General features: G+C 41.9%; 1 long non-coding RNA gene across 1 annotated transcript in view; it reads right to left on the reverse strand.

The window, feature by feature from the left end:
- Nucleotides 1-9,527, reverse strand: part of LOC138795663 (uncharacterized) — a 13,822-nt gene extending 4,295 nt beyond the window's left edge. The window contains exon 1 of the long non-coding RNA XR_011363653.1: nucleotides 9,353-9,527. This is a non-coding gene — a long non-coding RNA (uncharacterized lncRNA). The remainder of the gene's footprint in view (nucleotides 1-9,352) is intronic.
- Between the last annotated feature and the right edge of the window lie 2,181 nt (nucleotides 9,528-11,708).

Raw genomic sequence — 11,708 nt, forward strand, 5'->3', positions numbered from 1 at the left:
CCAATAACTACAGACAGTTATGTGTATTCCTCTCATTCCACATTGGCTTGTACAATGGTTCAATCAAGGGACATATTCAGTGAGGTATGCCTAATCCCGCCAGCCAATCTGGGACAATTAATAACCCTAATGAACTGATGGACAGCTCTGAAATCTGAACTGAGTTTTGACTCTATAACATATGGCTGCATGTAGCAAGGACATACCTTGCTACATGGAGAATATCAGGCTACAGGGGGTACACCTGGTTAAATTGTGTGTATCTGGTTACAGGAAGGATACCTGGCTACATAAGCATAATACGTAAGCATACTAGCTACAGGTAGCATACCTGGTTAAATAGGGCATACATGGCTACAGAAGGAGGCATATCTGGCTACAGGGGATATCCGAAAGTCCACAAGGGAGTGTTACCTCCCCCACTTAGGCCCATAATTGCGGGCATTGGCTCTCTAAATGAGAATTTGTGTACTTGGGTGGACTCTCTTCTTCAACCCTTGGTGGTTAGAGTCCCAGGTTACATTCATGATAGCAAAGAGGTCCTCCGTGTTTTTGATAAATTCAAATGGGATAAAAACCACTCTTGGTTAACGTGTGATGTCACTGCTCTGTATTCTTCAATCCCACATGATATTGCTATAACAGCAGTGGCACATCACCTTTACAAATATAGCCCTCACACGGAGGATTGCTGTGAGTTAATTTTGGAAGTAATCAAATATTTGCTTTCTAACAATTTTTTCTCCTTTGACGAGGTTTTCTATCTTCAGCTGCTGGGCGCGCCGGTGGGGGCCAAATTTTCGCCCTCGCTAGCTAATCTGGTGATGGATTGGTAGGAGGAGGAGTTCATCTATTCAGACCAGAATACGTTTGGCGGTAGCATCGGGTGGTATGGGCGATACATCGACAACATACTTATTGTGTGGTCCGGCGATGTGTCGTCCATACCATCCTTTGTTGCGATGCTTAACCAAAATGAATGTAACCTACATTTCACACATGAGGTCTCTAATACTAAGATATCTTTTTTGGACATTGATCTCACGGGAAATCCCATAACAGGCAAAGTAGACACTGCCATCTATAGAAAACCGACGGCAGGCAACACGGTTTTACATGCCACGAGTCAGCACCCAAGACATACCATCCAGTCTATACCGGTAGGCGAGTTCATTAGAACTATTAGAGCTTGTTCCACTCCGGAGGCCACACAACGCCAATTACATGACACTGAACAGAGATTAAGGGACAGAGGTTACTCCACATTTACTCTCAATAGAGCTAAAAATATAGCAACCAATAAGTCCAGAGGGGACTTTCTTAAGAATAATAGAAAAACTTGTAAAGACAGATTCCACAAGGGAATATATTTCTGCACCCCCTACAGCAAGGAGTTCATGAAGATTACAAACATTGTACGAAAACATCTGGGCATTCTACGTCAAGATGAGGGTCTAGCGTGGGTATTAGATGAAGGTGGTGACTTCGTCTCCCGAAGGGGACCCTCTCTTGGCAGTTTACTTTCTCCCAGTCTGTTTATTAGCACCAAACGAACTCGAAGCCTAAGACTCAATAGACAAGTAGGCTTCATTCCGTGCAACAAACCACGATGTGGTATGTGCAAATACACAGAGAAACACACCACCTTTCACTCTAGTGACATGACCAAGACACACAACATAAACCATCATTTAAGTTGCGAGTCGGACCACATTATATACATTATACAGTGTGGGGAATGTAACCTACAATATGTAGGATGCTCCATTAGAAAACTTAAGGTCCGTATCGCAGAATGTGCACAGCATAAAACATGGGGGTTTACAACTCTCTGGAGCTACCAAACATTTTTGCTCAACACATAACGGCAGTTTAAATTCCTTCAGATGTTTTGCTATAGACAGGGTTTTGGAACCTAGAAGAGGAGGAGACTGGAGAAAAAAATTGCTAACAAAGGAGGCAGAGTGGATTTTTAGATTGGGTACACTAGCACCTTTTGGTCTTAATATCAGAAGCGACTTCATGTTTTTGTATTAATTCTTTATTCCTTTCTGATCCACTCTGCCTGGAGTTATGCACCATACAACATTTTGCTTTTTTCTATTTTGCGTTTTTTGATTTTTTTCTTTTTTGTTGAATATTCTGGTTTTATACTGATGGTGCGCCCAACCATGATATGTTTTCCGTCTTATACATTTGTATTTATTCACTTTTTTGTTATTTATTTACATCTGGCACATTACTAAGTAATCTATTTCATTATATGTTGTCCATATAGTATTCACAACATCCATATATACATCGCATCCAATTCTGTATTTGTTCCATTTTGTTCATGCAGTATTCATGATAGGTAATACATTTTTTACTTATGTTTCTATCAGTATCGATTGCACATCTAAGAGGGTGTTAGCATACCCAGCAATCAAACAGCCAATTTGCCTTTGCGTTCCTTTGTGATATATTCCTACTCCTCTCACAGTTTCCTCCCTTCTCTGAACTAAAGTTTCCCATTACTATATTTGCATTTTATCAACATACCACATCACTACATCTGCAGACCCCCTCCCCTTTTTCCGTTTTTTTATTCTTTATTATTCTTCTCTCTGTGTTCATGTACTTTTTTGGGGGGCCCAGGTATCCAAGCTATGCGCTCCGAGCTGGAACGCATCGAGCCAATACGACATGACTATGGAGTTTAAGCCCGCCCACTCACCGATGACCGATGACACGCTCAATGCGTTCCAAAAACCGAATATGAAGCGAGACGTCACTTCCGGTTTCCTCGGGCATTTATTCTGACACGCAGTCACCTGCCTCAGACGCCGCAATCCTTTGCGGCGCCAAATGCGTCTCTCCTGCTGATCTGGTCCCATAGGTGAGTGGCAATGTAGTTGTATCTTTATACCGAGTGGACCCCTATAGGTTATATGACGTGATTACGTAACTTGTGCCATCGGTCTCTGCAAACATTAGGCATTTATTCCATTTGTGTATTACAGAGACCTTTGTTTCATGGTGACCGTTTAATATGGGAGGCATTACTCTTTTTCCCCAGTGATTGCACCAATTCCAGGTATTTAATCAGAGTGTGCTGATCCTTTGTATTCATGTATCTCCTATTCATTTGGACAGATCTCTTCCCATACCTGCTATTTTGAGCAATATGTTATCGATTCTATCGGTCTATATCACACCGTACGTTTCACCTTATTTAGGTGCAGCTATGTGTAGATTATGGTTGATATATTATGTAGCTATGGTTTAAGCATATCATGACAATATCACACGGGTTATGCACCCCGTACATTTTCTATAACATGCTGTTGTCCATCCCTTATGTGACTAACTAATTAACTAATTCTGGTTTGTGTTATTTTACTCACCTTGTTTGTATATACACTAATTTCTTGTATGTCTTGTAACATTACTATACAGATGCCATGATTAAGAGCCAGGCTAGGCTCGAAACGCGTCGGCTGTCTTTTTAATGAATTACTGAAATAAAATTGACTGATTTTATGTGAGCTGAAGGAATCCAGTCTTTTCTTCTTGTGCATACCCCGGCATCCAGGGGCTCTACCTTCATGCTCTGAAACCGTGATATAAGGAAACAGTATCTATTTTACTGGGCGCTGACCACCTTTTCTAGGTTTTGTACAGGGGATATATCTAGCTATGTGTTGCAAACTTGGCTACTGGGCCATTATAACTGGATACAAAGGGCATTTCTGACTACATGGGGAAATACCTGGCTACAGGAGGTACACCTAGCTACATGGAAAATACCCGGTTACATGGGCATTATTACTAGCTACATGGGGGCATATCAGGATACAGGGGTCATACCTGACTACTTCATTTTTACTGGCCAAATTGGGTATACCTAGCTACAGGGGGCACTGAATCTGGCTACAAGGGACATTATAAATTGCTAAAGAGGGTATATAATCTAGCTACAGGATGCATTATTATTATTGGGGAAGGAAACATTATTAATGGCAACAGAGAGCAATGTATCAGGCTACAGTGACATCTGGCTACAGGGGGCATTATTACTGGGACAGATTAGCTACATTGTTATGAGGAGATCTGATCTGTGGAACTGCTAACAGGTTACCCGGGATTAGAATAAACATAGCTACTTTCTTCCAAAAACAGCGCTTCAGTTGTCCTTAGATTATGTTGCTCTATTCACTTCAATGGAACTGAGCTGCACACAAACTGAGGGCGAGGCTGGCACTGGCAAACATGGTTGCACCTTTTGTTGCATTTCTGCTATGTTTCTTTGTTTACATAATTAGAACCTAAAGTGACTGTGTGGGCTGCAGTGTGATCCACATCACCAGCCTTGTTTATAAGAAAGAACGTCTGTAGCTAAATCATGTTTTGCTACCTTTATAAAAAAAAAAAAAAAAAGTTTTTATTTGTTTAATCTGCTGTTCTGAAAGTGAACACATCTTTAACACCTTCCTGCCATACATGTATGGCAGTAAGGGGGTATGACGCAGAATGTTGAGACAGCTGTTATAGATCACTCCAATGTCTGTCATTTAACTGTAGCAATTGCAGCATCTAAACAGTTTTTACAGATGTTATTGGTGGCGATGTGGCCTGATTGTCACCTCCACAATGTAATTGTGGGGTACCGACCAGTTGTCATGGTAGCCCACATCTCTGAGCCTGTGCCTGTGGCAGACTTTACCAGCTGTATGCCAATCTAATAGTTCAGTGCAATCCATTGATCTATGTAAGCAATTAAATGCTTTCTTATAATAAACCCCTAAAAAAAAAAAAATTTACATTTTTAAAAATACATTTTTTCTTTTTGGCTTTGTAATACATACAGAAAATAAAATCTCATCTTTGATGGCGATGAGTAGAAAAGTATGAGCTTAGGGTACAAACACACACAGCGTATACGCAGCAGATACGCAGCAGATTTGATGGTGCACATTTGATGCTGTGTTCAGTTATTTAGATCTAATCTGCTGCGTATCTGCTGCGTATCGCAGCAGTAAATATGCAGCGTATATGCCGTGTGTGTTTGTACCCTAAAAGTCAAATTTTGTGGGGTTGGAAATGGTTAAAAATGTTTGTTTGCTGCGATACCTTGACTTTGGAAAAAAAAGTATAGTAAGTTGTTCAAGGTTAAAGGTGCAGGATTTATTTAGATAAGATTGTCCGAAATCTGAACCTTAACAATTGCCATTAATAAACTTATGATACTATTGCTTTCCGGTGTAATAAAAGTGCAGTGCCATGTTTCTATATCAGTATTATGTGAAAGAACAGGGTAAAGTTTATGCTCTTCTATAATTGTGTTATAGTCTCGGTAGGCATCTAAGGCACATCTAACAAGGTCCATGCACTCACAGCCTCTTCCCCTTCACACACATATAAAGCATTCATGGGCACTTTATTTTAATGATAGCCATTAACCTGCAGGGTCGCTGAGATGCCTGAGACATTTTAGTGTGGTTTTAGAGACAGCTAGTGCAACTATTATGAGACATTTGGGAAAGAAGTTTTAGAATGAGTGCACCTACTAATAGGAAAAGGGACGTTGTTGAGTGCATTGCAGCTGTCAGATCTGGGTGTCGCTGCTGGGATATGATATACACGGCCACCAAAACGGAGCCAAGAATATTAATGTAGGAGAACATTGTGTCTTCTCTGACTATAACAAAAAAATAATTCAGCAGTAATGTTCTCATATTAATACGGACATGGAGAGAAGGAGCTGGTGCACCTCACACCTATGGCTGACACTAATGCATCTTGGCTACATTTAAAAACCAACACCAGGATGTTGGTATATATTTTGATCAAACCATAGGTCTCCTGGCTCACATGAGTCCCTAAATCAACACTGTGTCGGTCAGCGACCGCTAACCCCACAAAGTGAGCGCAAGGGAGGCCACAGAATGACCCTGCAACCCCACTGTCACAGGACCAAACCCCTTGGCGGAGAAAGCCACCAAGCAATACAAGTGCGGACAAGATCTTAGAATAGGAGAAATAGGAGGTACTTGCCATGTGTGCACAGGTGCTTCCTGCTAATTGGGGTCACATGGGTCTTACAAGAAGGAGTGCTAGCAGAAAGCACTTGTGCACACATGGTAATTACCTCCTAGTTCTCTCATTCTACCTTCGGTGCAGTGTTGAATAGTAAGACCTTGTTCACACTTGTGTTGCTTGGTGGCCGCTTTCTCTACCGGCGGCACCTGCTGGGTTTGGGGGGGCCCTTGGGGTTTGGTCCTGTGACAGTGGGGTTGCAGGGCCATTCTGTGGCCTCCCTTCCCTGCTTGCGCTGTTTGTATGAATGTGTAAAAATATGTTAAGAGAACCGGTATAATATAATGCTAATATGGTTCCCAGCAGCACAGTATAAATCTACTGTGCGGCTCACGGAGCATACCAGCCATGGCTGCAGCAGTAGCTTTATAAAGGTGAAAAAGATAGTAACATAGTAAATAAGGTTGAAAGAAGACAAGAGTCCATCAGGTTCAACCTAGGGAAACCCTACTGTGTTGATCCAGGGAAGGCAAAAACCCCCATGAAGCAGACGACAATCGCCCCACCACAGGGAGAAAACTCCCTCCCGACTCCAATGGCAACCAGAATAATCCCTGGATCAATGTATTACCGGAAATCTAATGCCCATAACTTGTGATATTATATTGTTCAAGAAAAGCATCCAGGCCTCCCTTGAACTTATTTAATGAATCGGCCATGACAACATCATGTGGCAGAGAGTTCCACAGTCTTACCGCTCGTACAGTAAAGAACCCGCATCGATGCTGATGATAAAATCTTCTTTCCTCTAGACGTAGAGGATGCTCCCTAGTCATGGTTACAGACCTAGGAGTAAAAAGACCACTACAAAGATCTCTGTACTGTCCATTCATATATTTGTACATTGTGATCAGATCGCCCCTAAGACGTCTTTTTTCTAGCGTAAATAACCCCAAGCTTGATAACCTGTCCTGGTACTGTAACCCACCCATTCCCTTAATGACCTTTGTTGCCCTCCTCTGCACCCGCTCCAGTTCAGCTGTGTCCTTCTTATATACCGGTGCCCAAAACTGTACACAGTATTCCATATGTGGTCTGACTAGTGATTTATAAAGAGGCAAAACTATGTTCTCATCTTTAGCCTCTATACTTCTTTTGATGCATCCCATTATTTTACTAGCCTTGGCAGCTGCTGCCTAGTGAGTTGAGTTTACTGTCCACCAATACCCCCAGGTCCTTTTCGGAAGTAGTTTTACTCATTGTTTTATTATTTAGCACATAACTGTACTTATTATTTCTATGGCCCAAGTGCATAACCCTACATTTATCCACATTTGCCATTTCACTGCCCAAGCCTCCAGCTTCTCCAAATCCCTCTGTAATATGATATTATCCTCCTCTGTACTGATTACCCAGTTTAGTATCATCTGCAAAAATGGAGATTCTACTCTGTAGCCTCTCAACAAGATCAACAAGATATAAAAATATTAAAAGGAAGTGGGCCCAACACTGACCCCTGTGGTACCCCACTAGTAACTAAAACCCTATCTGAACATGTTCCATCAATGACCACCGTCTGTTTTCTATCACACAACCAGTTACTTACCCATTTGCATACGTTTTCCCCGATTCCCAGCATCCTCATTTTGTAGACCAACCTTTCATGCGGCACAGTATCAAATGCCTTTGAATAGTCCAGATATACAACATCCACAGCCTCCCCCAGGTCCGATCTATAACTTACCGCTTCATAGAGGTAAAGGTGTAGGTGCTGTGTGCCAGGGTAGTCCTGCCATTGCAGTTATTTTCTACATTATGATTTAGGTTATTGTGGTAATATTTGACATATATATATATAATTTTCCCTTTGATCACGTGCTGTATATATTTTTGGCATTTTGTGCTTTCATAATGTTTCCCTGAATGTTTAGTGCAATATTGGCAGGATATTTATTGTGAGGGTTTTCCCTCGTCTGGCACATTACTTGTTGCCCTATATATTGTAAGGGCACTTGTGTACTCACATCTGGTCCTATTAGGCCTTTTTAAGTGGTTTTAACAAATTTTTTTGCTGTTGTTTGTTGGTTGTAACTAAACTATCGTTAATTACTTTATATATTGAGTGTGCATTACTTTTGGTTAGTCTAGCCTCTTTTTTCTCTCTCTTTACTGCTGCAGCTACGGCTGGTATGCTCCGCAAGCTGCACAGTAGATCTATGGACGTTTTTCCTTTAGACCAGAAAATCAACACAAAAAAAACAAAAAAAAAAACAAGTGTGAGGGCACCCTAAGAGCACAATATAAAAGGATATTGTTAAATGTCGTATCCAGATCTTGTGGCTATTTTGTCATTACAGAGAGTTTAGAACTAAAATTCAATTGAAAAAAAGATAATATTGGATTTGCTCATTCTTCTTCAATAAATATGAAGATATTAATTTTATCTTGTTAACAAGGTGGTACAGAGGCCCTGCTCTCCTTCACAAGATGCAAACAGCAAATGTGGGTTATTATCCCTCATCTGGTTGCTCAAAGATTAGACCTCTGGAACTAGATTGAGCAACTGATTTCTTGCATGTTCTGTTTTAACATACACGTGACATCCACATTGTTTTTTTTCACATATAGGCCACGACCATGCAACATCTTTTGGCCGCTTTAGGCAAAATAACGTCTGTTATTACAATAATGGCCGTTATTATTAAATAACAGTCATTATTTGGCCTCAAACGGCCGAAAAAAGACAAAATGGGAATATAGCCGTATAATGTCAGTCTGCCACCAGGCATACTATTACTTTTCACATTAAACTGAGCTACCTCATAAATTCCTAAACACTGGAGAGAAACTAACGACCCAAAAATAACTTGTCGAGTTAGAGAAAAAGAGATAACTCCAGAGATAACGTCACCTATAAGTCACTTATATTGTGTAAAAGTAAATGTGGGGCCAGGTGGGAGCCCCCTCTCAGCCTCTTCCCTAGTCTACAAACTAGCTTCCCTTACGTCCCATTGGCATCACAACATATGGGGTAAATTCGCCCCTGCGAGCCCCTGGGACGAAGAAATATTTAATGAAAAAATAACGATTAAATTTTAATCCCCTCCTCAATGAGATATAAATAGGCTCCACCTCCCCCTAGACCTCAGTCTTTTTTTACTTTGTTGCTGTTAGCCCTAGGGGACTTTGTCCCTCCTCCGTTTTTATGCTTTGTTTACCTGTTGCATTCAGGTTTTCTCTCCAGGTAATGATTGCTGGGATGCCGCTGGAGCCGGTGTCCAGGTAGTATCCTGATATTTGCTTCTGCAGGTCTTAGCTTTTAAGTTTTTCTTACCTAGTGCGTCTTGGAACGCACTCTGCGTGTCACCCGAGCCGCTGGCTTCTCTTCCAGTCTCGTTCGACTGTGGAACGCACTCAGCACTGCGGCGTCGGCGTGATGTCACTTCCGGGGGCCGGCAGCGGCGCGCGCTCTCTGCACGCCAGATTAGCTGTGTGTTCAAGGCAGAAGATAAGCTGTTGCTACCTCTAGGTCTGGCTGTCTTCCTCTGGAAGGATTTTCTGTGGCTCATCTGGATCTAATAGAAATTATCTGTGCAAAGTGCTGTGATCTCTCTTCTATATACTTAAAAGTAAGTGTTGCTGCCACCTAGTGTCTCTTTCCAGTATCACTCTGGCCAGGCTAGTGGTTTATATGTATTGTAATACATTGATTATTTGCAGATGTCTGAAATGGAGACCAGTCCTGCTGCTGGCAAAAGACCTTCTAAGGAAGCACTTCATGTGCCGAGTGTGAGACTCCTCTACCTGACGACTATGGATACCATAGGAGGATCATTTTTTCCAGATAAGATTCATCCTTTCTTTTTTTAAAATATTTATGAATGCCTATGTGTTTCAGTACGCTGTCCTTCATGCAGACCTAAACCTATGAGGAGCCTGATGTTCAGGATGTAGTTGTATGGGTCAAGGACTATGTGCAAAAGACTTTAGCAGCTAATGAGAATCGCCGCCCGTGTCCTAAGATAAAGACCAAACGAAGTATTTCTCTCTCTACTCCCAGCCTGTGAGTATATTACTTTATGGTTGTAGGATTATGGTCATTTTCAGTTTTCACTGTGATTGATGAAGCTAAGTCATCCTCTTCTTCTGAAACCTCTTCTACTTCTAAATATGGGAAAGAATTATTCAGGGGGTATTTCACAGCTGATAGAATTCACAAGCTCTACTAAGCTGTGCAAGCTGAAATACACCCTGAGGAAATAGAAGAGGATAAGGGTTAGTCCTCCTCAAAAAAAGCCTAGGGCTTTTTCTGTGGGTAAGACTTCATTGTCTATGTTACAGGCGGAATGGAAGGAACCGGAAAAGGCTCCGGGTTTGAGCAAGAGGTTTAAGACCTTATATGTTCTCAAGGAAGAACAATGTAAGGACTGGATTGAGCCTCCAAAGGTGGACCCAGCCATAGCCAAACTGTCGAAACGTACTGTGCTGCCTGCAGAGGACGGATCCAATCTTAAGGATCCGATGGATAGAAGGGTGGAGGTAGCCGTCAAGAGATCATATACGGCAGCGGCAGCCCAAGGGGCAGTTTCCATTTCTTCTTTTGAGGTTTCTAGAAGCCTAAGAAGATGGCTGGCTAAGGTCCAGGAAAATTTGGAAAGTAGAGCTAGCAGGGACAAGGTCCTTCGCTCCTTAAAAAGGTCATTATGGCCATTGACTTCCTCTGCGGTGCTGCATCTCGGGGAACCAGGTTAGCATCAAAAAACTAGTACGCTCTCGACCGCTGCCGAAGGGCGCTTTGGTTAAAACCCTGGGTTGGAGATGCTAACTCCAAAATTCAGCTCTGTAATATGGAGTTCCAGCCAGGTAGGCTGTTTGGCTCTGAGCTGGATAAATTAATTGAGGAATTGTCTGACAAGGAGGGGAAGTCACTACCATTGTCCTATAAGAGCGGTGATTCCTTTCGCAGAGCAAAATCTCCTCAGCGAGGCAAAGGGAGATACCAGTACAGAGGTCGAGGAAGAAACTATTCCAGAAGAGGTTCCGGGAAGCAGCAGAATAAGGACACCAACAAGAAACCAGACTTCTGTGCCAGAAGCAGTCCAGTGGGGGGACGTCTGAGTTTGTTTCTCCCTGCCTGGGAAGAATTAAGAAAAGATCACTGGATGTTAAATATTATTCAAAATGGTTATGTCCTTCATTTATCATCTCTTCCTCCTCCAAGATTTCTTCTGTCAAGAAATCTTAAGCCAGAAAGACACTTAGTCCTAGAGACAGAAATTCTTCACCTCCTTTCCATTGAGGCTCTAGAGGTGTTTCTAGTGCTAAAGCCATCCGGAAAGTGGAGGCTTTTTATAGATTTGCGATATCTCAACAGGTGCATCGTAAAGAAGATGTTCCACATGGAGAACATAAGATTGGTAAAATCTATACTCTAAGATCCAAATCCAGGGGAAGGTAAGACACTTACAATTCAAAGTCCTTCCATTCGGAATACCTCCGCACCCTTTGTTTTTACAAAGGTAGTGTCACCATGATGGTTCGCTTCCGTTTACAGGGGATAAAGTTATCCCTTACCTGGACGATTGGTTGATTATGTCTCAGACTCAGGATCTTCTGAGAGTTCAGTTGAACTATGTCCAGGACATACTTCAACAATTAGGTTGGCTTATCAACATAGAGAAATCAGACTT

The sequence above is a fragment of the Dendropsophus ebraccatus genome, chromosome 6 (genome assembly GCF_027789765.1).
Source record: "Dendropsophus ebraccatus isolate aDenEbr1 chromosome 6, aDenEbr1.pat, whole genome shotgun sequence".
In the NCBI taxonomy this organism is placed as follows: Eukaryota; Metazoa; Chordata; class Amphibia; order Anura; family Hylidae; genus Dendropsophus; species Dendropsophus ebraccatus.